Source organism: Rattus norvegicus, chromosome 5 (genome assembly GCF_021556685.1).
Source record: "Rattus norvegicus strain SHRSP/BbbUtx chromosome 5, alternate assembly SHRSP_T2T, whole genome shotgun sequence".
In the NCBI taxonomy this organism is placed as follows: Eukaryota; Metazoa; Chordata; class Mammalia; order Rodentia; family Muridae; genus Rattus; species Rattus norvegicus.
The window spans coordinates 80,460,038-80,487,066 of NC_141538.1; the positions used below are offsets into that span (position 1 = coordinate 80,460,038).

General features: G+C 43.1%; 1 long non-coding RNA gene across 6 annotated transcripts in view; it reads right to left on the bottom strand.

Moving 5' to 3' along the window:
* Nucleotides 1-6,221: 6,221 nt before the first annotated feature.
* Nucleotides 6,222-27,029, bottom strand: part of LOC134478990 (uncharacterized) — a 32,545-nt gene continuing 11,737 nt past the window's right edge. Inside the window, exon 3 of one of the 6 annotated variants that reach the window (XR_015620914.1) lies at nucleotides 6,222-6,790. This is a non-coding gene — a long non-coding RNA (uncharacterized LOC134478990). Of the gene's footprint in view, nucleotides 6,791-11,043; nucleotides 14,514-20,167; nucleotides 22,369-23,033; nucleotides 25,725-27,029 lie in introns of those variants that run through there. The other 5 variants (XR_015620918.1, XR_015620915.1, XR_015620916.1 and 2 more) reach the window with 5 other exon arrangements.

Consider the following 27,029-nt stretch of genomic DNA (forward strand, 5'->3'; position numbering starts at 1 on the left):
AGACAGGAGAATCCCTGAGACTACCTGGCCAACCAGACTTGCTTAATTTACAAGCCATAGGTCAGAGGGAAAAACTTTTAAAGACAGGGTACAGTGCTCCTGAAAAACAGTACTTGTGTTAACACAGAGACACACACACACACACACACGCTCATTTGTGAAAATGTTAATTAGAGCAACAAACAGTAAAATACAATAATTCATGAACTTTTTACGCGAGTGCTTAGCCACCACAATTAGTATTTAATTTGCATTTATGCTTACTGCATACTTATGGCCTGTGTAAAATACAGGTGAGGGTACCCTCTGGTATTGCCTAGCTTTCTTTGTTAATGTCTTTGTTAGCTTCTGAATTAATAGAAAACTTTGTGGAGTTGTTTTGTTTTGTTTTGTTTGAGACAGAATCTTACCATATAGACCTGGCTAGCCAGGAACTTGTTATGTAGACCAGGCTGACCTTGAACTTTTTATGTAGACCCGGCTGGCCTTGAACTCACAGAGATGTACCTGTCTCTGCCTCCCAAGTGCTAGAATTAAAGACTTCAATAGAAAACTTTGAGGGGTTTTTGTCTAGATATTGTTAATAAGAGTTGAATAAAAATGTGGAAAACAGCTGGCATTGTGTTGTAGTGAATGCTACTTGTTATATCGTTTAAGTACAGAAATCAGATTGTTGAACAGTGTATAAAGTATGTTCTCACTGTGGACAAAGAGTGTGTATGTGTGTCTGTCTTTTTATGCCTCTGTGTACATATATATGCATTTATACCGATATATTTGTATATGAATATGTTGTTGTAAAAATATAAAAATAAAAAAAAAGTATGGATATCTTTTACCCCGTTATGTCTGCACCGTGGTGCCCCAAGATGTCTGCTAGGTATCTTGGTCGAAACACATCCTGGCCGCACACTTTCTTACACTCAAACCCTCACATAAAGGAACACACAATACAACAATCTTTGACCCAATTGGTAAGATATAATTGCCCACTTAAACATACAAAATCCGGTACCATCCATCCCTTGAGAACATTAATAACAACCTATAAATACACAGAGCAGAATCTTAACATCACCTGTCATCTTGTCCTGCCACGGTTTCTCTCCCTCTCTCCCTACTGTCTCTTCCTCTCTCCCTCAGTCTCCTCCTCTTCCTTCAAACTTCCCTCCCGCCCATCCTTCCTTCTCCTCCAATGACAGGCCTCCTTCTATCCTGTACCTGCCCCTCCCCAGTACTTTACAAATTCAATGGAGAGGTGGTTCTGGTGAAGTCACCTGAGTTCTGAGTCCTTGACTAGGCAGCTGTCCTTGGGGCAGTGGAATTAGCATCAAAATACAGTAACTTCAGGGCAAACCACAACATTTCACCCTTTTTGTCCAGTTAAAAAGCCTTGTCACTTATATATTGAGTACAATTACCATTCTACAATTTATAAAGCATTTGATATACTCAACACCCAGTCCATCACTATATCAGTTAAACAGAACATTCCATTCCATTCCAGCTTAAGAAAGGCTTAAAATCTATATCTTGCCTAGCTTGTATACTACCTGATAACTATCCAATAAAATATGTATATTTAGAGTTAAACAGCCTGATAGGCTATTTGACATCTTCAACCCCGTCAGAAATCTGGGAATGACCAAATATCTATACACAAAGGAAGCCTAACACAGCTTCCAGAACTGAGAGGTTGTAGAGACAAATCTCCACTAGCACAGTCCCCTGTTAGCAACATGTGAGCGCAAGACTTCAGCCTTCTGGCCCAAAATCAACTGAAAGACTCTTGAAATGCAGATTTTGAAGGGCTGATCACCCTGTTTTGGCAGAGTTTATCAGTCAACTATACTGCATAATTTGTCCTTTTCTGGACAGTATTAGTCTGCAGATGAAACATGCAGATTTGCCTAGTGGCTGCCTAGCCACAATGTATTGCCTCACCTAGAGGTAGAGATGTTCACAATCTTCATTAAATCCACCAAAGGGTAACTGTTAGGAGCAGATATGTCTCAACAAAAGATAAATAACTTTAAATCTCAAATTTTGTGGATTTCTGATGTTTTTGAAAATCATCTATCTATATAAGACAATCTGGACTGTTGTCCCCATATCCTAAATTTTATCTTGAAAGCACTCTCAAAAGCTCAGAGCCATGACTTTGCTATTTGAATCTTAACTCACAGGTGTAATCAACTCAGAAGTTTGTAATGACAACAATAGAAGGACTGGCTCTAAACCTTGTACTTTTAAACTTTAAACAAATAAGTTCTACATCAAAGCAAAGATATGATTTTAGCTTAGTTACCAAATGAGATTATGACTGTACAATTCAATCTAGCTAATTACTCCCTGTTAAATTACTACCAATTTTAAATTCCTCATAAAAACAATGTTAGAATAACCACTTTCAGCCCCCCAAAGTCCAGGGAATTGGGGCGATGACTCCTCCATAACTTCTTCAAGCTGTACATGGGCGTTGAGATATCCTTAGGGGTAGGGGGAAGGAAGAATGAAGCAAATGCTGTAGCAGGATGTGTCCTGACTGGACCCAGGTGAAAGTCCTTGAGACCAGGAATCCAAGTAGGCACACTCTGTAAAATACAACTCTCAAGACAAAAGTTTAGAATCGAGATATTGAAAGAGCGTACGCCCAAAACGGGGAGCCGCGTCTCTCGCTCCGATCGCAGGGTGGGGTGCCCCCAGGAATCACGAGGAGCCATTCTTGATGTAACAGCAAGAGGTAGCTTTATTAACGAGATCCCGGGTCTTAGCGGGATCCTGGGTCGACACGTGTCTCACACAGGAGACAGAGGAATCGACCCTGAGCTTCCAAACTCAGGGGTTTATATAGGGGAGGTTAGGGGCATTCGCGAGGGTGCACATGATTGGTCAATTCAAATGGTGCACAGTTACTTTCGGCGCAAAATTACATCAGCAAGGAGTACGTGTTATCTAGCAGCTCGGCAGGCAGGTAGGGTAGCTCATCTCACTCAGGGGGGTGAAGGAAGGGGAGGGTGTCCTTGGGGAAGGAAGGATGGTCAGTGTCCTTGGGGCTGATAGCTGGTTTGGCAAGTCCTATCTCTGGCTCTCCCTCAGGCATGTCCGGCCCTGCACATCCGGACTCTGACAATGAGCAACCTTTATGAAACTCTAGTTCTACATTCCCCACTTCTTTTTTTTTTGTTAATAGTTCTACTCCTAGAACTTCATGGAGAACTCAGCTTCATCTAGCATAACAGCTTGGTATTGTAGTCTTAACATGAGGATTCTAACCTGGACACTATCCAAGCCTATCCACCAAGGTCATGAGTAGCTTTTAGAACTTCTAAGCTTATACAGACTGTGATCCCTGAGGCACAGTCCCAAGAAGTGTTAAGAGTACTAACATATGCAATGTTACATCATTTGTAATGGAAATCAAGCCTATCCCACACCTATCTTGATAGAACCCAGTACAAACATGACTGAATTTCCCTCTAGGTCCCATCTCTCAGCCCCAACAGCTAGTATGCGGCTGGTGAGGGCTGAGAATTGACAGCTCTCAGGGTGGTCAGCAGCACCAGGTACGGTCCTTTCCAGCGAGGCTCGAGTGTCTGGGCTCAGTGTAGCTGCAATCTCCGACCTGGAACTGATGGGATGTCTCAGGGGTCTCCGGGGCATAGGCTGCTGTCAGCTGTGAGCAGATTTCTTTCTGTATCACCTGAAGGTCTTTCAGCCTGGCACACAAATCATTATTACTATGGCACTATGACATGTTGGTTCAGTAACATCATCTAATACAGTCAGGGGAGCTGAGGCCCCATATAAGATCTCAAAGGGGGTAAGGCTGAATCTGGAAGGGGTATTTCTTGCTCTGAAGAGAGCAAGAGGGAAGGAGTGTCACCCAGTCTGCGCCAGTCCCCATGGTTAATTTAATTTGGTCAGGGTCTCTCTTAAAATTTTATTTATTTACTCTACCTGTCCTGAACTTTGAGGTCTGTAAATACAATGTAATTTCCAATTGACCTCTAAATACTTGGCCACACCCTGGCTTACCTTGGCAACGAAAGTAGGGCCTTTGTCTGACCAGATTACCTTGGGCATTCCAAACCTGGGGAAGATTTCTTCCAGTATCTTCTTGATGATTGCAGAGGCCGTCTCTCGTTTGGTGAGGAAAGCATCTATCTATTCCTGAAAAAGTATCTACAAGCACTAGGAGATACTTGTGATTATATTTTTCTGGTTTTATCTCAGTGAAGTTCACTTCGACTTTTCACTAAACTCTCTAGGTCTCTTTGCCCTGTTTGCTTGCTAAGCATTCACTTATTGACATACCTTATACTTTTTACTGTCTCTCTGGCTAAAATCTTAAAGTCTGTTACATACACCTTAACTACTTGGACACACTTCTTATCTCCTAAATGAGTCCATTTCTGTATTTGGCAAAGTGAGTCTTTTCTTTGTTCTCTGGGGAGTATAGCTTTCCCCTCAAGTGTGCCATTGTCCTTTATCTTTTAAGCAATTTGGGCCTTTTCTAAGTGAGGCCATCCCTTAGTCCGATCCTAGTTCTCAGTGGCTGTCTCTTGCAGGCCTGCAACCAGGATAGGCTCCTGCTGAAAAGCTCTCAGGGAGAACTTTCCCTCGGGATGGAGACCCTCCAACTCCAAAGACCAGACCGAGACACCACAGGATGCAATCAGCAAGAGGATTTGGTTTATTGTCGGGATACACAGGCACAGGCACCTGCGGGCGCTTCAGTCACTCGGGGGACTGGCGCGCCCCACGGAACCAAGGATGGGCTTTTTATGGGATTTTGGGGAGCAGAAGCAAGCATACAGAAGCAGATGCATGGTTACAGGGATATAATTGGTGGATTCTAATGTGGCAAGGGTTTAGCCCGGGGGCGAGTTTCCTAGCTACCTTCCTGAAACATAAGGACTGACTTGGCCCCCCAAGGGTTCAGCCCGGGGGCAAGTTTCTTAGCTACCTTCTTGGAACATAACGACTGACTCGGCCCCCCACCAGGGTGTGGGACCTCTCCTGGGGCTTTTTTTTCATTGTCAGGTGCTCAACCGAAGTCGTCCTGTTGCCAGGCCTTCAACCAAACACATCCTGTTTGGCAGCCGCTGTGTACTCAGTGTTCTAACCTTTCCCTGAACCAGTCATCTTAAGTACAGCCTTGCAAAATGGCGTTACTGCTGTTAAGCTGGGGTCTTTCACTGCATAGCCATTTTTTGAGCCACTTGATCTGCTTCGTTATTGCCCCATCCCACTGAATCTCTTCCCTCCTGATATCCTGAGCAATGAATAGTACTCACAGTGGTTGGCTTCACCAGGGCATCCAAGAGATGGCAAAAGCATCTGAAGTGCTAATGTGCTGGGGGGGTAGAGGTTCAGCCATCCCAGATGACATTGTGTTGTCCACCATGGCAGCACCCACTTGTCTCTGACCTTCATTCATGAAGAGAACTGTTCCCGTCTGTGGACAAGGTCCTCGGCTTTCAGCAGGGGTCAATCAGCCAGTCGCAGAGGTCTTTCCTCCACCCATGGGCTTCTGCCAGTACTTGACACTCGTGCTGTGGTGGCTCCAGGTCCGGATTGGGCAGCAAGGTGACCAGATTGTTCCCAACCGGTGGAGAATCTAGTCCATGGCAGCTGACCAGTGGTCCCATCTTTTGGGACACTCTATTCAAAGGCAGAACATCAGCCACTCTATCACAGTTTAAGTCCTGGATTGGGTGATAATTGTTAGTGCCCGGCTGGCAGGAGTGATGTGTTCCAGGCAGATCAGGACTAAGTCACACATCTCCCAGCATCAGGTACTGGTGCACTGAGACAGGTCTTAAGCTCCACATACACAGTCTGTAGATATGCATACACATGGCCTCACCCAGCCATTTCAGCCCACGCAAGCCATTTTGGAGAGCAATTTTCTCATGAACAAGGGATAGGGGCAGTCAGGGATGACTATGAACTAGTGGGTGGGTTACCGGGCCCACGCCAAGGTCCACTGTTCTTCGGGCAGTCCATAAGTATTGTTCGTTGCCAGTAGCCCCTTGCACTCAAGGTCTTTGGATATTGGCCCACTGGGGGGCATAGGAGCACAGAGCATTGGGTCCCTGTATCCACACTTCCCTTCTATCTCTGTACATAGCCAGCACTCTAGGACCAAGAGGCTCTCCAGTGTCCCCTCTTGTTCTTTCTGGGGCAGTCCCTGACCCAGTGTCTTTTTTTTCTTTGCATTAGGCACACTGATCTTTAGCCAGGAATTCTCTTCTGTTGCCAGGTACTGTCTTCCTTGGTTCCCTAACTACTGTGGCCAGTATATGTTCCTCTCTTGTCTTTTATCTCTCTTTAGCTCTCTAGCTTCCTCTTCTTTTAGTCTCTTTTCTTCCCTAGCTTCCTGCTCTTTTTACCTTCTTTCTTTCTTTCTTTTTTTTCAGTCTCTCTGCATCTTCTTCTACAGCTATTAGGTGCTGTCCACTTTTCTGCACAGACCCTGAACCACGCATCAACTTATTTTCTCTGCAACTTACAATAACTCTCTCAGTGACTTAGCTTAACCCTTCAAGTTTCTTTAACTTTCTCTTCATATCTTTTCCTTATCTTAGCTAGATTGGTGGGGCACTTTCCAGCCCCTCAGAGACCCACCCTTGGAGCCTGGCGGCAGACCTGGCACTCCCTACCTTCAGGCGTCTGAAGAGAGCAGGCAGAAGTGAGGGCCTTCTATCCGTGTCTGGAACATTTTTTTCTGGTCTCCAGTAGGATTCCGTCTTTCATCAGTGGTAAAGAAGACCTGTAACAGTTACTAACAAGCATCTCAAATGGGATGGTGAGAAAACAAGAGAATCTTGTGAAGAGGGCAAACAGCATTTATCTCTCTTCAGTGTCAGCTCTGTGGCTTTGCCTCTCAAGAGAACCAGCCTTCAAATGACACTAGGCTTTTAGTAACAACTAATAACAAAAGGATGGAGAGATGGTTAGAACCTGGTTGCTAGATGCCAGGTGGCTGACAGAAGAATCGTAATCAGTTCACCTGGGGCTATCAGGACCTCAGTAGTAGCCCTTTACCAAACTGTCTCACTGGGTTTAAAGGGCCCAAGGAAAAGAAAACATTAATCCTGACCTTGGCCACCTCCAAGTAATTTAGTGCTGGAGACTGACTCCTCCCTTGGAATAAAGACAGCAGATAAGGCAGGCTTCCTTAAAGAACTTCTCTAAATGAGTGCTCTCCTACTGTGAGCAAATGTCAGAAATTCCTTTCCTGTTCTTGTTTTCCTTATAGCCCCACCTAGCTCTTAGCCTTTTTAGATTATTCTTCCTGTAGCATTTCTAACACAGCCTGTCCCCCCTTTTTTTTTAGCCTGTTAACAGCATTTCTGATCTTTTAGGCAGTTATGCACTAAGTGTCATACCGGCTGAAACTCTACCTTTAAGATTCTTTGCTCCCAAGCAATATTTACTCACTTCTCTAGCTTATTTCAGCTGGCTGCGAGCACAAGCACAGATAAAACACTGTTTTAAAAACTAACTTTGGCTATCAACCAACACACCGCCACTAGAGCGGGGTCCACAAAATTAAGTTCCTTACTCACTAAGCATTAAGGGGACCAAGTAAAACTCTTCAACGAACAAAGCAAACAGTTTCATGATTTCAAACACAGTCGTCGGTCCAAGATTTTAAACACGGTCGTCAGTCCAAATTCAAACACGAAACAAAAGCCAAAAAAAGACACTCGGCAATACCACAGAAAACAAACCAGACAAGCAAGACTAAAACAAAGCATCCTATAACCAATTTCACAGATGCCTGGTACCTTCAGTACCTGGCCCAAACTGCAGCTTAACCTTAGCTGCTTCTGGGATACCAAACACAGAAACAGAATACAGACAACAAACACTAACACACCTAAGCACACTTGTCCGTGCCTATACTTAAATAGGCAGCCGAACATGACCTCCAAAGTCACAGTCAGATCTTTTTGACTGTCCGTTGCCGGGTCCTCCTGACAAAATTCGGCTCGTGGAACGTCTCTCACGCGTCCCAGAGCCAGGACCCAACAAAGACTGGCTCGTGGAACGTCTCTCACGAGTCCCAGAGCCTGCGCGATTGGGGCGTCCCCTGGTGCGCTTTCTAAAAAGGAAAAAAAGAAAGAAAAAGACTATTCGGAGTAGGAATCCTTCATCTACTCACAGGCGCCATTTCGGGGTGGGGAACCTTCTTCCACCCGTGCACAGGGCAGGAATCCTCCTTCTGCCCAGACAGTACACTCTCAAGCTAGCTTTCTACGGGGTGGGGAACCTTCTTCCACCCGGGCACAGGGCAGGAATCCTTCTTCTGCCCAGACAGTGCACTCTCAAGCTAGCTTTCTACGGGGTGGGGAACCTTCTTCCACCCATGCACAGGGCAGGAATCCTTCTTCTGCCCAGACAGTGCACCAAGACACTAAACCGGTACCGAAAAACACAGACTACAGGACTTAATTCATACACACTCACACACAGCGGCCGCTTTCCGGCACTCACACTTACGTACCTCCAAGTGGCATTTGGGGTTCCGGGGGGTCACACTCCGATCCCGGACGAGCCCCCAAATGAAAGAGCGTACCCCCAAAACGGGGAGCCGCGTCTCTCGCTCCTATCGCAGGGTGGGGTGCCCCCAGGAATCACGAGGAGCCATTCTTGATGTAACAGCAAGAGGTAGCTTTATTAACGAGATCCTGGGTCTTAGCGGGATTCTGGGTCGACACGTATCTCACACAGGAGACAGAGGAATCGACCCTGAGCTTCCAAACTCGGGGGTTTATATAGGGGAGGTTAGGGGCATTCGCGAGGGTGCACATGATTGGTCAATTCAAATGGTGCACAGTTACTTTTGGCGCAAAATTACATCAGCAAGGAGTACGTGTTATCTAGCAGCTCGGCAGGCAGGTAGGGTAGCTCATCTCACTCAGGGGGGTGAAGGAAGGGGAGGGTGTCCTTGGGGAAGGAAGGATGGTCAGTGTCCTTGGGGCTGATAGCTGGTTTGGCAAGTCCTATCTCTGGCTCTCCCTCAGGCATGTCCGGCCCTGCACATCCGGACTCTGACAATGAGCAACCTTTATGAAACTCTAGTTCTACAATATCTTTTTGTTTGATTCTCCTGAATAAATTTTTCAGGCAGTCTACCTCTATCAAATCTGATCAGTATGACTCTGTGAGGTTTCCAGAGCCTAATCACACTTTTAAAAGAACACAAAGACAAAATGTTTCTCCCAAAATACTGTGTTCCTTAGTCTGAAACCAGAAAAGCTTGTATCCTGCACTGTCTCCCAGAGTAATAATATAACCATGAAACTCAAAGTCACACCCATCATGAAGACTAACCAATTTTTTAAAGAGGAAGTAAGCTAAACAATGAGCCTGATAGGCTTTTGTACTCTGGGATATCAGGAAATTAACCCAAAACTCCCATGGAGCCCACGTTAAGAGAATCTGAGCTTCCTGTGGTGGTAGATATCAAAAGTAACCACAAACCCTTGCTAGCCGGCATCAACAAGCCATATGGACTTTAGCGGGGTAATTCATAAAACAAACCAAATACCTTTTATCAATTCCAGTATCAATAAGCAACACATCATACGAGGACTTTAGCCCAAAATGTCTCAATCTGTCATGTAGTGCCATATTGGATTTGGGCCTGGCTGCTTTGTAACTGCATGGCCACAGTTAAGAAGTCATGGGATTGTTGGACAGAGGCCTCTCCCATGTATTTACGGCACAGGAAGAAAATACCAAGTAGTAAACACCCGGTGTCTCCACTGCATGACCTCTGCTGAGCCCAGCTGATGCATGTGGAACCGACACACCTGGACCACACCTGGGTGGTGGTCAATTTACTTCTGCCTTTTACTTCCTCAGCCTTTATCCTTGAGATTTAGGCTGGTCTTCTGGGATTTCTCCCTAATTAATTAAGGTCTCCTAGTCGGTCTTTCGTTACCTAAGTCACGAGCCAGGTAGACACGAGTCAGGGTTTCCCACTGTGCTTCCCAGATATTTTCTACCTGGAGACTTGGGTATATAAGTGGTGAATAAAGCTACAGGAGACTCTCACTCTCACTCTTCTTCCTAACTCTCACTCTTCTTCCTCACTCTCACTCTTCCTTCCGCTCTTCCACTCTTCCTCTGTCTCTCTGTCTCTGTCTCTCTCTCTGTCTCTGTCTGTCTGTCTGTCTGTCTGTCTGTCTCTCTCTCTCTCTCTCTTCCTCCCTCTCTCTCTTCCTCTCTTCCTCTCCTGGCTTGACACGATAACCTGTGTGTGTGTGTGTGTGTGTGTGTGTGTGTGTGTGTGTGTGTGTGTGTTTCTTTCATCCTGTAGGCTTTCGCCCGATTCTCGGTACTGTGTCGGTGCTGGCGCCAACACTGTCAAGCTCTCTACCCGGAGACACAGATTTTTATTTAACCTTAATAACTTCTATAATATATGCCTGCATTCACTCTCCCTGGTGTTATAGACATTAATCACAACTCTCTACTTGAAGGTAGTGACTAATTTTTCCCTATCTAAGATCCGAACCATAGATAAAAATCACCACATGATTCGGGTAATCTCTTTACTCTCCTTAAAACAAACAGCTTCTATCAATTCTAATACCAATAAACAACTTAAAACTCAGGAATTTAATCCAAAATATATCCATCTGTTAAGCTCTCTACCCGGAGCCACAGATTTTTCTTTAACCTTTATAGCTTCTAAAATATATGCCTGCATTCACTCTCCCTGGTGTTACAGACATTAATCACAACTCTCTACTTGGAGGTAGTGCCTAATTTTTCCCTAAGTTCTGAACATCTGGCAATGTGTTGTAGTGAATGCTACTTGTTATATCGTTTAAGTACAGAAATCAGATTGTTGAACAGTGTATATAGTATGTTCTCACTGTGGACAAAGACTGTGAATCTGTGTCTGTCTTTTTATGCCTCTGTGTACATGGATATGCATTTATACCAGTATATTTGTATATGAATAAACTTGGTTTTTTAACCTAGAAGAAAATAGGGGCTACCACTGAACACAGGAGTGCAGCATGGATGTCTGACATTTTTATCATGTACATGAGACTTATTCAAATATATATCACATTAAAATACTTTTCTATGTACAAATTAACACAGTTTAAAAATATAGCCGAGTCTATTCCACAGTGTTATTTGACAAAGTGACCTGAGATTTCTATACTCATTTATGAAAAACAAGTTTGAAGTATGGCATTAAACTTTGATATTCATGAAGACTTTCTTGTAGAACACAGATTTTGTTAACGTGACTCATAACTGTAACTACTTTATTTCTCTTGTTTGCTATTAAAAACTAAGGATGGATTCTTGTTGCAGATGAGTTTTTATTTCATATTCAGAATGCTAATTCACAAGTATCTTAGTCGAGGATTTCAACTGAATTGCGACAAATGCCTCCACACCCTGTTCTTACCCAGTAGCAGATACCTGTGCTCACTCAGCTTCTCACAGAGTCTGCTTAAGAATGTTTGGTGGGGAAGCATTCCTGAAGGTTCTGTACAGCATCATGATTCCGTTTTCAAGAGACCTGTCTGCCATTGCAAACTATTAGCTAGGTTCTATTGCTGATAAGACACCATGACTAAAAGCAAAGGGTTCATTTCATCTTGTAGCTTAGAGTTCACCATTCATGGAATACAGGGCAGGAACCTAGAGGTAACAGGTCATAGAGGAGTACTGCTTACTGGCTTGCTTCTCATAGCATGCTCCTCTTGCTTTCTAGAACATTAGGACTGTCAGCCCAGGGTGGCCTCTCCAACAGTGAGCTGGGCAGTGTTCTCAAGGCAACCGTCAAACAAGAAAGTGCACCACAGGCTTTCCCACGTACCCTTGTAGAAGGAGAATTTTCTCAGTTGACATCCCCCTCACACATCATAATCCCAACTCGGAACTGGTTTAAGATGATGTCTCTGAAGCAAGCTTACAAAATATACTCTTGGGCTGGAGATGGCTTGGTCATTAAAGGATAATCTCACAACCAGAGGAAGAAACACTCAGTTCCCAGCACCCACAGCAGTTTCTCCAGTCAAAACAAAGTGAAACAAAACAAAACAAAAACAGGCCCATCTCACCCCATCCCTGAAAAGAAAATATTCGATTGTCTGTAACCTTTTATATTCTCACAGCATATTCATTAAATCCCATCTCACAACACCATGGCCCAGTCATTAGAACTTGTCTAGTCCTGTTCCGTCCCCCTCAGTATTTCATCTACAAGGCAGTGTAGCACAATAGTAGGCCCCAAATATAGGTGATTAAATACTTCATTCTGGTTCTTCCCAACATCCTCATTTCAGAGAACAATGAGCATAAATATGGGCAAAGTCTGTGTGTTCACATGTGCATGCTTGTATTGGGGGATTATTGATTACCCTAGGAATATTGTGCTTTCATATCCAAATAATTGCTCTTCAGTGAAGAAAGTGCAATACGAGATCCATTGGCATTGGTAATTTCTCTCCAAGTGGAAGTCCGGCACTATACACAGAGTGGCAGAAAGCCTGCATCTTTTTTTTTTTTTAAGTACGTGAGTACATTGTAGCTGTCTTCAGACACCAGAAGACAGCATTAGATTCCATTACAGATTCCATTACAGGTGGTTGTGAGCCACCATGTGGTTGCTGGGAATTGAATTCGGGATCTCTGGAGGAGCAGTCAGTGCTCTTAACCGCTGAGCCATCTCTCCAACCCCAAGCCTGCATCTTTTTAGAAGGGTATCCTGAATGGTAGACATGAGTGCTTCAAGTCATTTTGTGTAGTAAAAATAAATTCTCTCTTAGGTGAATGAAAAAAATTAATAGAACTAGATATCAGGGCTGAGGGTGGTTCAGTAGACACTGAAGTGTAAGGATAAGGACCAGCAACTACATAGAAGGAAGGCCAGGCATGCACAGGTTGCACCAAATCCAGGTCAAGCATCGGAAAACTCCAGATTTCTCCCCAATATATCTAATTGTCAGAATTTAAGTGACTGCTTCAGTGAGCTAGAATGAGGCTCTGCTTGGCCACAAATGTGCACTCTACTTGTGTCTGTCATATAGCAGTTTTCTTCCAAACAAAACTTCTGTTCTTCAGTGTTCTAAAGCATGTGCTCAGAGAGTCCTAAAGAAGAGCTCTTTAAGACTTAGGATGTAGGGGCTGTAGAGATGGTTCCAGTGAGCACTGGATTCTCTCCCACAGGATCTGGCTTTGATTCCCTGCACTCACACAGCAGGTCCTGGGGCCTACTAAGTCTAGGGACCTGTTCACTCGGAGCATATTATGGCATATGTGTGATTGATAAGCTGGACTCCAAGGTGCTTCTCAATGGAAGGGAGACACTCTTATCAGCCTGTGTTGGCCCAAATGACCTTTATACTTTAGAAATAGGAGGGTAGGTCAATGAAGGAATGTGGTTGATGTGAGCCCACAAGTTTAAGATGTATTTGAAAAGAGAACCCAGAGTTTCTGAATTAGCCTTCATTTTATCTCCAAACACTTATGTCTGTAGTGGGAGTGTAAGAGGGCCCCAGATCCTGTAACTCACTCCATGATAGAAAGTACCATTCAGGCTGTAAGCAGTGTGTAGACAACACCGCCTGCCAGAACTCAGGGCCTAATCCATCTGTGTGTCTGTGTGTCTTTCTATGTGTCTCTGTCAGTTCTGTTTACCTGTAATGACCAGTAGTTTCCTCTGGTATGAGAAGCCCCTGGCTTAAGACCTATGCCCAATCCTGTTGGGGACCCAAATTCTTTTGGCTTTGCCAGGTCACCTAAACAAAGAAACACACACACATGTACACGCATGCACACGCACACGCACACAGGCACACACGCACACACACACACCCTCCACGTGACCCACTCAGGGAGCAGGAGCACTTGTTTCTTCTGTTGCTTAACTCTCATTCTCATTCAGGGTTGCTCCCTGTGTGGAGGTGGGGAGAGGCCAGGCCTCTCATCCAGGGTCCCTTTCCTCTAAGCAGCATAAACACAGGGAGGCAGCATCCAGGCAGACGTGGCAGAGTTGAGAGTTCCATATCTTGATCCAAAGGCAGCCAGGAAGAGACTGTCTAATGTGGGCAGCCAAGGGGGAGCTTGAGGATAGGAACTCAAAGCCCGACCCCACAGTGATGAACTTCTGCCAACAAGGCCACACCTATTCTGACAAGGCCACACAACCTAATGTCACTTCCCAGGAGCCGGGGATATTTAAGCCAATACAATCCACTGTAACTTTAATTTTTTTCAAATCCTATTTTTCAATGCTTTAACCTTCCTTGTAACCCACCACCCACCAGAGGCAGTAAAAAGGAAAGGATATAAGGGAAGTAGACCTGTTTAGAAAGTTCTTTGGAGCAACTCCAATCTGTGTTGCCAGAAATTGGCAGTTTAGTACATGTGTCAGCAGCAGCAGCTCAATCCACGGGCAAACACTTCACAGATACACCAGTAGTCCAGTTTGGTAGAATCCAGTTAGCAACAATGGTTACAACCTAGTGGAGAGAGCCAGGCTTCAGCCTAGAATCCAGTCAGCAGGGGCTAACAGGAACACCAGAAGTTCTTGGCTGTGTCTGTCAGGGAAGTGAAGATCGACAAAGCCTCGAGACCCACAAGCTTTGCACAGCTGTACCAGTACGCTAGGCTCTGTCTGTCCCTCTGTGGAGTCCTATTTATACCCTCCAAGCATCATGTGTCCACCATGTGTCGTGCCTCAGCATGTGCATCCAATCAGCCCGAGTCCGCCAAGAAACTGAGCACACCACTATTCTACCAGAAGCTTTTTGGTGCATTTCTCTCTATGGAGTCCTGACAACTGCACCTCAACTATGCCATGTAAGGTGGACAAACACATGCATGTTGTTAGAAAAGAATCCTTTGTAGTGTGTCCTTCCTTGTGCTTGCTTTAGCAGAATATCATCTGTCCTGTGTCTGCTTCAGTCAAACATTCCTTCACATGTTTGCCCTAGCAAAACACCATCCACCTGTGTTGCTGTAAAAATATAAAAAAAGCTTTCTTTTCCCCGTACTAGATCCGGCACCATAGTGCCCCAAGACAACTGGTAGATATCTTCATCTCAGTCAGCAAAGCTTCTCACCCGCTCTGCTCCATCCCATACCACACTGCCTATGACTACTCTCTGAGCCTGGCAACAATCTCTCTTCCCATCCAGTTCCCAAGGCAGGTTGCCACCAGGCCAGAAATGTACATCCCAAGTCCATGGCAGCTTAGGGTCACTGGCTGCCACATAACTGTCCTTGATTTAAATCTCCACATGTAAGAACACACAACACAATAACCTCTGATCCAATTGATAAGATATAATTGCCCACCTAAATATACAAATATACAAAAATATACAAAGCCCTGTCCACATCCATCCATTAAGAATATTCATAACCTGTAAATGTGCAGAGAGGAATCTTCACATCAGCCTCCATATTCTCTCCGCTGTTTCCTCTGCCTCACTCCAGTCTCCTCAACTCTCTAAAACTTTTCTCCCCTCATCCCTCCTTCTCATCCAATGGCAGGCCTCATTCTATCTTGTACCTGCCTTCGCCTGTATGACATCCTACACAACAGACTTTCCAAACAACCTTTAAGTTTCCACTTCAACCCATAACCTACCATTCTCTGAAAAGGAGTTTAAAACACAAAACCAAAAATCACCCCTGGACTAGATATGGGGAATGACACCAGACAGTACAGCCTGTAAAAACCAGATTCTCCCTTCGATCCAGCACTGACTGAGCAAACTTTAAGCAATTTTCACTAAGTTCAGATGCTAAAAAGATTCCCTTTGTTACCGACTCATATTTAACCAGAATCTCAGCACATCTTGGTGGCCACAGTGTCTTTATTGATACTCATAAGATCAACGCAGACAGTGTTTGTCTTCAGAGACTCCGTGGATGGTTTAGGACTCATAAGGGTGTCTGTGTGACAGAGTCTGGCCCTCAGGGTCATGGATTAATATTGCTTAAAAACCAACAGTAGAGGCTTTGAAGAAGTCATCCAGGGTTAAGAACTTGGGGTAGTGGGCAGAGTTTATTTGAGCAATTCATGGAAATTAAATAAAGCAAATATAAATAACTATCGGTTCAAAGGATAAATTCAAAAGTAAGTTAGAAAATGTTGCAAGACAATGGGATGATAACAGGACGTTACAGTTCACTGGGTGAAAAAGCAATGTCAAAGGTTATAACAGTAGATTCCCCCTGTGTAACTACCTCAAGTGGCAACCAAATTCTACACCTCCAGAAACTACCAAAAAAGGACAAACTCAACTCAAAATGATGTAATATAATTTACATTACAGAAGGAGGAAGTAAAGATTAGAGCCCCTCTCTTTCATTCTATAAGTGCTGTCCCTTTGCAGAACCCTGACTAATACAGATTTTAGTACCAGAAGAGGTTCTAGCACAACAGTAGGTCTGCAAGTGCTGACCTTGCCCTGTCCAGCTCAGCGCTCAGTCCTATCCCCAGCTCTTCTACAAGAGTCCCCGAGCTCGGCCTGATGTTTGACTGTGGGTGTCTGCATCTGTTTCCATTCAGTGCTGGATGAAACCTCTCAGGGGACAGCTATGCCAGGCTTCTGTCTCCAGGCATAGCAGAGTATCACTAAGACTGTCAGGGGTTGACTCTCAAATGGAATGGATCTCAAGGTGGGCAGTCATTGGTCGGGCATTCCCTCAAACTCTGCTCCATCTTTGTCCCTGAACATCATGGAGGCAGGACAAATTTTGGGTTTTAGGTTTAGTAGCTGGATTAATGTCTCCCTCCCTCCACTGGAAGTCCTGCCTGGCTGTAGGAGATGGCCACTTCTATCTCCATATTCCCTGCTAGTAGGTGTCTAAGGTAGGTCATCCCTATAGACTCCCCAGAGCCTCCCTTATCCTAGATCTCCAGCTATTTCCAGAATTGCCCCCCACCAGTTTCTGTTCTCACACCCAGACCTCTCCAGCACCCTCTCCCCACACCTTATCCCTGTCACATTCCCCTCCTCACCCCTCTCCCACCTATCTCCCTTTGATGACTATTTTGTTTGCTTCTGAGTGAGATTCATGAAACCTCCCTTGGGCCCTCCTAATTATCTTTGAGTCTGTGGATTGTAGTATGGTTATCCTGCACTTTATGGCTAATGTCTACTTATAAGTGACTAGATACCATGCATATCTTTCTGGATCTGAATCACCTCACTCAGGACGATATTTTCTAGTTCCATCCATTTGCCCGCAAATTTCAAGATGTCTTTGTTTTTAATAGCTGAATAGTATTTCATTGTGTAGATGTACCACATTTTCTTTTTTCCATTCATCAGTTGAGGAACATCTGAGCTATTCCCAATTCCTGGCTACTACAAATAAAGCTGCTATGAACACAGTTGAGCAAGCGTCTTTGTGGTAGAGTGGGGTATGTTTGGGACATATAGCTGAGACTTCAGGTTCATTTCCAATTTTCTGATAAACTGCCAAATTGATTTCCAAAGTGGTTGTCGAAGTTTGCACTCCCACCAGCAATGAGTGAATATTCCCTTTCCCCACATCTTCACCAGCATGTGCTGTCACCTCAGTTTTTTATTATAGCCATTCTGATTGGTATAAGAAGGAATCTCGGAGTCATTTTGTTTTGCATTTCCAGAGGACTGAGGACACTGAAAATTCCTTTAAGTGCTTCTCAGCCATTCAAGATTCCTCTGTTGAGAATTCTCTGTTTAGCTTTGTAGCCCAGAGTTATTGGTGTTCTTTGGGCATTCGTCTCATGTGCCAATGTGTTCAAGGAAGTTCCCCCAATTTCTCTTCTATTAGGTTCAGTGCGTCCGGTTTTATGTTGAGGTCATTGATCCACTTGGACTTGGTTTTGTGCAGGGTGATAGATATGGCTCTATTTGCAGTCTTCTCCATGCAGACATTCATTTAGTTAAGCCAGCACCATTTGATTGAAGATGCTTCTTTTTTCCATCGTATGATTTGGCTTCTTTATCAAAAATAAGGTTTCCATGGGTGTGTGTGTGTGTGTGTGTGTGTGTGTGTGTGTGTGCGTGTGTATGATTTCCAGACCTTTGATTTTATTCCATTCATCAACCTGTCTCTGTAACAACACAGTGTAGTTTTTATTACTATTGGCTCTGTAGTGCAGCTTGAAATCAGGATGGTGATTCCTCCAGAGATTCTTTTATTGTTCAGGATTGCTTTGGTTACCCTGGGTTTTTGCTTTTCTATTTGAGATTGAGAACTGCTCTGTAAAGGTCTGTAATGAATTGTGTTGGAATTATGATGGGAGTTGCCCTGAACTCATAGACTGCTTTGGGCTATCTGGCCATTTTTGCTGTGTCAATCCTACTGACCCATGAGCATGGGAGTTATTTCAATCTCCTGATAACTGCCTTGATTTCTTTATTCAGGGACTTGAAGTTCTTGTCATACAGATCTTTCACTTGCTTGGTTAGAATTATACCACCATAGTTTGCATTACTCATGGCTATTGTAAAGGTTGCTGCTTCCCTAATTTCTTTCTCGGCCTGTTTATTGTTTTATAAAGGAGGGCTACTGATTTATTCTGAGTTAATTTTGTATCCAGCTACTTTGCTGAAGTTGCTTATCAGCTGGTAGAATTTTGGGAGTCACATACGTTTACTATCTCATCATCTGTGAATAGTGATATCTTGACTTCTTCCTTTCCAATTTGTTCCCCTTTGATCTCCTTTAGTTGTCTTCTACTCTACCGAGAACTTCCTCCAAGCACTATGTTAAATTGATAGAGAGAAAATGGGCAGCCTTGTCTTATCCCTGATTTTAGGGGAACTGCTTTATATTTTTCTTTATTTTTTTGATGTTGGCTTTTGGCTTGCTGTATATTGTTTTTATTGTGTTTAGAAATGCACCTTATATCTCAGATCTCTCCAAGACATTTACTATGAAGGAGTGTTGGATCATGTCAAAGACTTTTTCTGCATCTAGTGAAATGGTCATGTGATATTTTTCTTTTAGTTTGTATGTACAGTGGATTTCATTGATAGATTTCTGTACATTGAACCATCCCTGTATCCCTGGGATGAAGCCTACATGATCATGGCGAATAATATTTTTGATGTGTTCCTGGATTCAGTTTGCAAGCATTTTATCGAGAATATTGGCATCAATGTTCATAGCGGAAATTGGTCTGAAGTTCTCTTTATTTATTGAGTCTTTGTGTGGTTTAGGTATCATTGAATTCTAGAAAGTGCTTAATTCATTTCTTTATTTCCAGTGGCTGGACAATGGAGCTGGGGGTCCGGGGGTGGGCAGTACGCAGCTCAGGGCAGTATTTTGTTAAGAATGTGTTTGTACAGATTTTCATGTTTTATTTCTTTGTCATGGAGTATCAGAATGATTAAGAGAATATCAGTGGTTGTCATATTTAAATTTTGAGATATCAAAGGAATGTCCCTTGAAGGAACATCATAAAATTTATAATGCACTTATGGTTGTATGAGGGATACTTACATCACGCTGTGTACAATTATGACTCTGTTAAACACATAACGCCTTTGAGGCTGTACATGGGGTAGTTACACAGGCATAGTTATGACCTGGGTGTTACTTCCACCTGAAAATTAAGCATGACAAAGAGATCTGACTGTGTGTCACATTGATCAGGGGTGGGCTTGTAATGGCTGTTCTTGGTTGTCAAGGACATCTGGAATTAACTAAACCTTAGCCAATGTATGAGTGAGAGAGTGGCTAAGTCAATTGAAGATGGAAAGACACACTTTTCATCTGGATTTTTTTGAGGACGGAAGATCCACCTTGAACCTGGGTCACCCCCTCTGCTGACAGCTTACATAGAAGATGTGGAAGAAGGAAGATCCCTCCCTAGAGCCTCCTCTTACCCTGGCTAGCAGGTCCACTCCTTCATGAGTGTTAGGGCCTACTTTGGAATTCTGACATACACTGAAAAACAGCTACGACATCCAACCTTGTTGACTAAACAACTCCTGAATTCTTGAACTTTATGTTAATAGATTACGTGAACTAGAGTCTGTAGACCATTCTAATAAACTAATCACACACACATACACACACACACACACACACACACACACACAGACACATACTGTAACTTTTATTCCTCTAGGGAACCCCACTTAATACAATACCACGAAGACACTTACATTTGATTTGTATTGGGTAAGAAGTAATGAAAGCATTCACAAAAAGACTGGAACAGAAAAAAAGTGCTAAGACAAACTCACAAAAAAGGACCAAGAATAGTTTCTTATGGAGAAAAACCTAAGACTATCTAAAGTAACTCCGGTAAAAGAATCTAACTTCAGAATTAGGGGTATAGGCCGCTGGTGGTGAATGGTGACTTTGTAACCATGACACCCTCATTCAATCCTCAGCACCCAAAAAACAAAAGAACAGAATGTAACTTTGAGGTTAGAAGACTAGTAACCAAGGCTTTTAGTTGAAACATTAGCCTGAAACATTTGTAATGAAAGATGAGATTAATATTTTAATGTAGATTAAAAATGGATCCTTTGGAGCTGGAGTTACAGATGGTTGTGAACCACCATGTGGGTGCCATGAACCAAACCTAAGTCCTCTGGAAGAACAGCCCTATGCTTTTAACCGGTGACAAAGCTCTCCAGTCCTGACTTGTCTAGTTAGAACTTTTTTTAGTTTTATTTTATGTGTATAAGTGTTTTGGCTGCATGTATATCTGTTCACCACATATACCACTCGTGCCTGAAGAGGTCAGAATAAGGTTTCATATCTTTTGAAACTGAAGGTATAGATGGTTGCGAGCTATCCTGTGTATGCCGGAAACTGAACTCAGGTCCTCTGTGAGGACACTGAGCGGTCTTACCCACTGAGCTATCTCTCCAGCCTCGACTTTTCTACTCTTAAAAAGGACGATTAAGAGTACAAGTTTTGTGCTCCAACTCTCCAGCTACTGGTTGTAAATTATTAGCAGAAACCTAACAGAGACCTAACATGCACAAAGGAAGCCTCAGCAATGTGGCTGTAGGTACAGCGTAACACTGAGGTTGGCCAGTAGGGAGCAACCCTACACACATTGCTGCACTTGCTCTGTGAGCCCCCAGCATCAATTTCTTCCTGTGGTTAAGATTCTTACACTTTAGTCTGTAGATGAGCTTAACAGAACTACACATGCGTAATTACAGAGGCCGTGGTTTGGTTATCGGGTCCGTCCTATTATCTCCAGAGTTTCAGTCCTTATTTGGTTTGTCAGTAGTATTTGACTGGCTCCTCCATATTTTTATATATCTCATTAATACCCTATTGCATAGTGGATGGATGAAACTGTATGCTACTAAGCTGAGTGCCACAACCAATTAACACGGAATGTCACAGAGATTGGTACTTCTCTGCACTCTAACACTTATAGTTATTTTATTATTTATAAATAAATTTCTGACACTAGATTTATACTGTATTTAAGACTGGACTTTCTTTTCTTTTCTTTTTTTTAATTTCTATCACATGTAGGTCCGTTTTTTGTAGTCATTTGATAACTATTTACAGTTCCTTTGCATCTAAATAAAACCAAAGCGATCACCTCTTCAGAAAACCAGTTCTCAGGCTTACAATGAAATTACTTCTGAATTGCTATGTATCAAATAAATTAAGAGGGATAAAGCCAATCATTGCCATATCATCTTCATAGACACATATAATAAGCCTATTTTTGACATTTCTTGTTATATTTCCATTTATATTAATTTTAATGAGTGTGTGTGTGTGTGCGCGCGCGCGCGCGCGTGCATGCGCGCAGGCACGCAAGTGCATGCCGAGGCCTGACAAGGGCACTTGGCCTACAGGTGGTTGTGAGTTGTTCGATGGGGCTGCTGGGAACTTCTGTCCATCCTGCCCTCTGGAAGCATGTCTCGAGACAGTATCAACTACCGAGGTGACTCCCAGCCCTAAGCACTTCTTCAGGTATCCAGTCTTAAGTTTTTCACATCCGTGGCCAAAATATTTTTACATTCTGAATTTTAAAACCACTAATCATGCTTCAGTTAAAAAAGAACTAACGTCCACGGAAGCATCCACTGTTCAGGTGAACTGTATGAACCGCCAGCACAATTCAGTTTCTGACCTGTAAATGGTGGTTATATATGGTTCGGTTCAGTTAATGTCAGTGGGAGAAGTCCTGAGATAACTTATAAAACTATTTGCAACAGAAAACACAGAAAATTATGAGTAATGAAGAAAGAAGAAGAAAAGGAAGACAGAAGCAAGAGGCGCCTACATCACGAAGGTTGAAACCAGCATCACACCGACTCTCATGCATCCAGCATCTGTGTGGATCAGTCAACGGCACATAGATGCCTTCACGTCCACCTGTACACAGGGATACGGGCGTCAGGTTTCAAAACACTAGGCAGAGGAGTTATCTTTATTGTTTCTCATGTAGAGTTGGTTTTTGTTTGTTTTGGTGTTTTGTTTTTTCTTTCCTTCATGAGTAACCTCTAGTGCACTTGTTATATGGCTTCTGATGTTTCAAAATAAGGATGCCCATGAACCTCAACTAAGCACACCTTCGCTTTTGGAGGCAATGGCACAAGCATCATTCCTAGCACTTGTTGCTATTCTGTCTAAGCTCCACCACACAGCTACTTGGCAGCAGCCAGGTATGTTCTGCCCCACAGTTGCCTAGCAACAGCCATATATAGTACCTGACACTATAAAAGGAGCTGCTTCCCACCCCAAAAGCTTGACCTCAGAATGCAAACTGCTAACTTAGTAAGGTGAACTGCTTCAGCTGTTTACCTCAGAGAACATTGGACTTTAAATGACTGGACATAATCTCATCATTAAAGAAAAACAAAGGTATTGTTCAAAGTCATATTTGCTGATGGAGGTCCAAGTAGAAATGATGTCAAGAGTCTGCTTACAAAGACACACAGTTATAAATGGGAACATATTTTGTATCCATATAAATTGTATTTACCCTGGAACTAGAAACATAAAATAGTGTTTGATGTGGGGAATTAAAGAATTCAAGAAGGAGGCAAGTCCGCGATAGGTTTATTTCCACTTCGCATCAACTCTCTAGTATGTACTATTTATTTTCATCTTTCCATAGTGTTAGCTAAGACTCAGAAAGATCTAGTGCAATGCCCACCTCATCCAGCAAGGAAGATGCAACACTGTTGGATTCTTCTCAACACCCTTTATTGCAGGAACACCTCATTCTTGGTACGGGAACCCCAAGCAACAAAGGCACCAGCCTTATATACAAAACAGGCTATGGCTATATACTTGTCCTCTAGGGATTGGTGGATCATGAAATACCTCATTAGCATGAATATCACTCCAGCCTGATAGCTTGCTGGAGAAATGCCAGGACATGTGCTTTGTGGGTGTTAACCACAAATTACCACCAGATGTCAGCGCCATCTTTTATCTATATGTGCCGCCCCTACAACTCCTCCTTTTTTGTATTATAAAAAAAAAGAAGCCATTAGATGGAGGTAGTGGTCTGAGAGAGTTCAGACATGTCTCACAGAGTGCCCAACTCGGCTATGGCAGGCCACTCTTGTACCCCAATGGCAATAAATGAACTTATGCTGTAACACACCGTTCTTGGCTATATGTGCCTTTTTATTGGGGAGAAATTGGGCAGAGGACCATTTGACCAGCCCGTATGTTCAAACGGGGTGTAGCCACCTCTGTCTATGACTGGTCTAGATCAGGGTGTCACGTCAATATTGTCATTGCTCCTGTCTTAGGTCATTCCTCTCGGCAGCTTGGCTATTCCTGTCACTGTGTTACCCTATTGCCACCGGGACCCTGTCTTAGGTTGGTCTGAGCCCAAGGAAAGTTGCCCGTCTCTGGATACAATGAGTTCACATGACAGTGACAAAATAGGATCTAGGGAGAACTCTTAATTTTTCAAAGAGGCCAGGCATGTGTTGGGAGAAGCACGACTTGCAATGGCGACCATAGCCTTGTAAACAATCGCTTTGTGTCTGGCATGCTCTTGTTTTAAATGGCAGAAGAGCTATAGACATACTCCACATCCCAAAAGATCAATGGCCCCCCAGGCAAACATGCCAGCCCATTCTTTAAAAAAGGAGGAAGCATCGGTAATCCATGAGGTCAAATCTCCAAACGTGATAGGATTCAATCTAGTGTTGTTAACGACAGCAATCTGCATCAGCAATTGTCTCGATAGTTGCTCCACTTTCATGGACCAGTTTCCTTTCAGATAATTCGAGATTTCTTTGCTCTCTTGAGAATACTGAGAAAAATTAACTTGCAAAGAAGTAATGCATAAACCTCTAAGGGAGGAAATGCAGGACAGCTGTGTCATATGATATATTGCTTCAATTTGTTCTTGAATTAAATCCATTCATTGATTAGCTAATAGAAAGGCAGATGTCAAGTGGGCATTAAATTGTTCTTGTATCTCTAATGCCTCTGCTGTTCTTTCCACAATTTGAATGATAGTCTCAGCCGTCTGTACTTGATTAGTCATAGCAATCGCGGCTGGTGTTGCTGCAGCGGCTGATAGTACAATGTCTGAAGTTATAGCTGCCATAATACCAAAATCCCCTTTGCTTCTTAGTAAATGAAGTGTGGGAAAACTATCTGGGTTGGCCTCTACTGGGATTGGCACAAAAGAGGGAATCTTGACCATCACTGCAGTATCATTGGTGCCATCCCAGTATTCAGTTAAATAGCAGACTACATCAGAGTTGTTACATTTTATAGCATCATCACTTACATTAGTGCTTATCAGAAAGAAGAAATGTGGTCTAACACATACTGAAGCTCCAACGGCAGTATCATTTGATAAAGGCCATTAATCTTTACATTTACTAAACTGGTTTTGTTATTTGTTCTAGTGACTGAAATATTATACAATGTAAAGTCTTCACCTAATAATTGGGCAAAAGGAATTAGAGATGTGTATGCTCCCTGCTCATTTGATAATACCCATTGATACCAAGGCCAAAATAAGGCTTGCCAGACTTATTTTCCCCCCGATCATACTGTACATTGCCAAGAGGAGGGGAAAATTCAAGTCGCCATAGGAATTGTTTTGCTCTATGGAATGGATTCTGACATGGGGAAAAATTAGGTGGAAACGTTTGATATGGGAGCAAGTAGGTAGGACTCTACGACAGGTAGACTTATCCAGTGTGTGATTTCCTTGCCCCAGGCGTGATGGAAAACTACAATTATGCATCATAATCAAAGTTGTAATGTTCAACTCAGCAGAATTATTGATTGATGTGTCTCCACGGCCTGAAGAGGCTCCTTGGGTAACTTGATTCAAATCAGCCAGGATGGTCCCAGTGCCCATAGCACTATTGCTCATAGGATCCAACCAATTAGCCAATTTTGTCCTTCGCAGCCATATACAAGGCTGGGAGGAATTTTTAAGAGTGAAACATAATGTATGCAACAAAGAAAGATTAGTGGCAGTATACCGTTGGGACAATTCTCCATTAGGCACTATACAAGGAACATCACGCAAACAGGAGGTGGAGAAGAAGGTTGGCAAAACAGTAGAATTGCTATGAACTGGCATAAGTACTGGCCAGGATCTGGCAATAGCCCACAGAGTGAGTGAATCAACCTGGATTACCATTCCCAGCAATAATAGAGTGCATAGTTCCATTGTCAGGAGTAGCAGGAGGCAGTTTGCAAGTCAAACGCTCAGGCACACAAATTGGATTGTCTTGATTCTGTGGAAAAACACAAACAGCTCCCCTAGATCTCGAAATCACGGGATCTGGGCCACGCCATTCATCAGTTAAGGCATCCTTCCACTTTACTTCTGCATTACTCATAAGTGTAGTACAGCCATGTCCGTCCAAGATTAAAAAGTTCAAAGTAAAAAGCGCTAATGACAACTGTTCTCTTGGTGTTTTGCCATAGGCAATTCCCCCTTTTTGTTTTTGTATAAGCTCTTTTAAGGTAGGCTGTGCTCTTTCCACAATTCCTTGACCCTGGGGATTGTAGGGTAATCCAGTAGTATGCGTGACCTGCATTGTCTGGCAAAATGCCTGAAAGGACTTTGCAGTGTAGGCAGGCTCATTGTCTGTCTTGAGACTATCAGGCTTTCCCCAGGCTGCCTACGCCTCTAAGCAACGACTAATGGCATTACGAGCTTTTTCACCAGTCATCAGAGTGGCATGTATAATACCGCGGAACAGGTATCAACAGAAACATGAGCATATTTTAAATTTCCAAATTGAGATATGTGTGTGACATCCATCTGCCAAATTTTTAGCAGAATCAGACCACGAGGGTTAATTCCCACCTGAGGAGGGTGTGAAATTGAACAAAATTCTGGCAACGAAATATCACAGCATGAGCTGCAGCTCTAGAGATTTTAAATTTTTGTTGAAGAGTGAAGGCAGGAACATGAAACTTTTGATGAAAATCTCTAGCGAGATCAACCGGAGCTGCATGAAAAATAAACTCTCTACAAGTACTGGCATCCACCAGGGCGTTATTGCTGGCAATGGGACCAGGCAAATTAGTATGAGCTCGAATATGTTGTCTGAAAAATGTATTTTTCTGGCACAAATCAATTTTTGTAATTCTGAAAGAATTTGACATACAGTACTAGTCGACCTAATTGGCCCTGCAATTTCAAGTGAGCGCACAGCATTAACTACATAAGCAGAATCAGAAATTAAATTAAAGGAATCATGAAATCTTTTAAGAACTTCCAATACAATATTACATTCTATAATTTGGCAGGTGCCTGGACTGTATTGAATTAATACTCCTTCTTGAGAATCAACCATATAGGCATCTACACCTGTTTTGGAGCCATCTGTATAAATATCTAATGCTCCAGACAAAGGCTCTGAGGCAGTGATCTTAGGAAAAATCACTGGATGTTCAGAAAAAAATTGTAACAAAGGATCCTTAGGATAATGATTGTCAAACTCTCCATCAAAACTACAGCATAATATGGCCCAATCATCTATCAGGGCACACAATGTTTCCATCTGAGCTGTAGTATAAGGTATAATAAT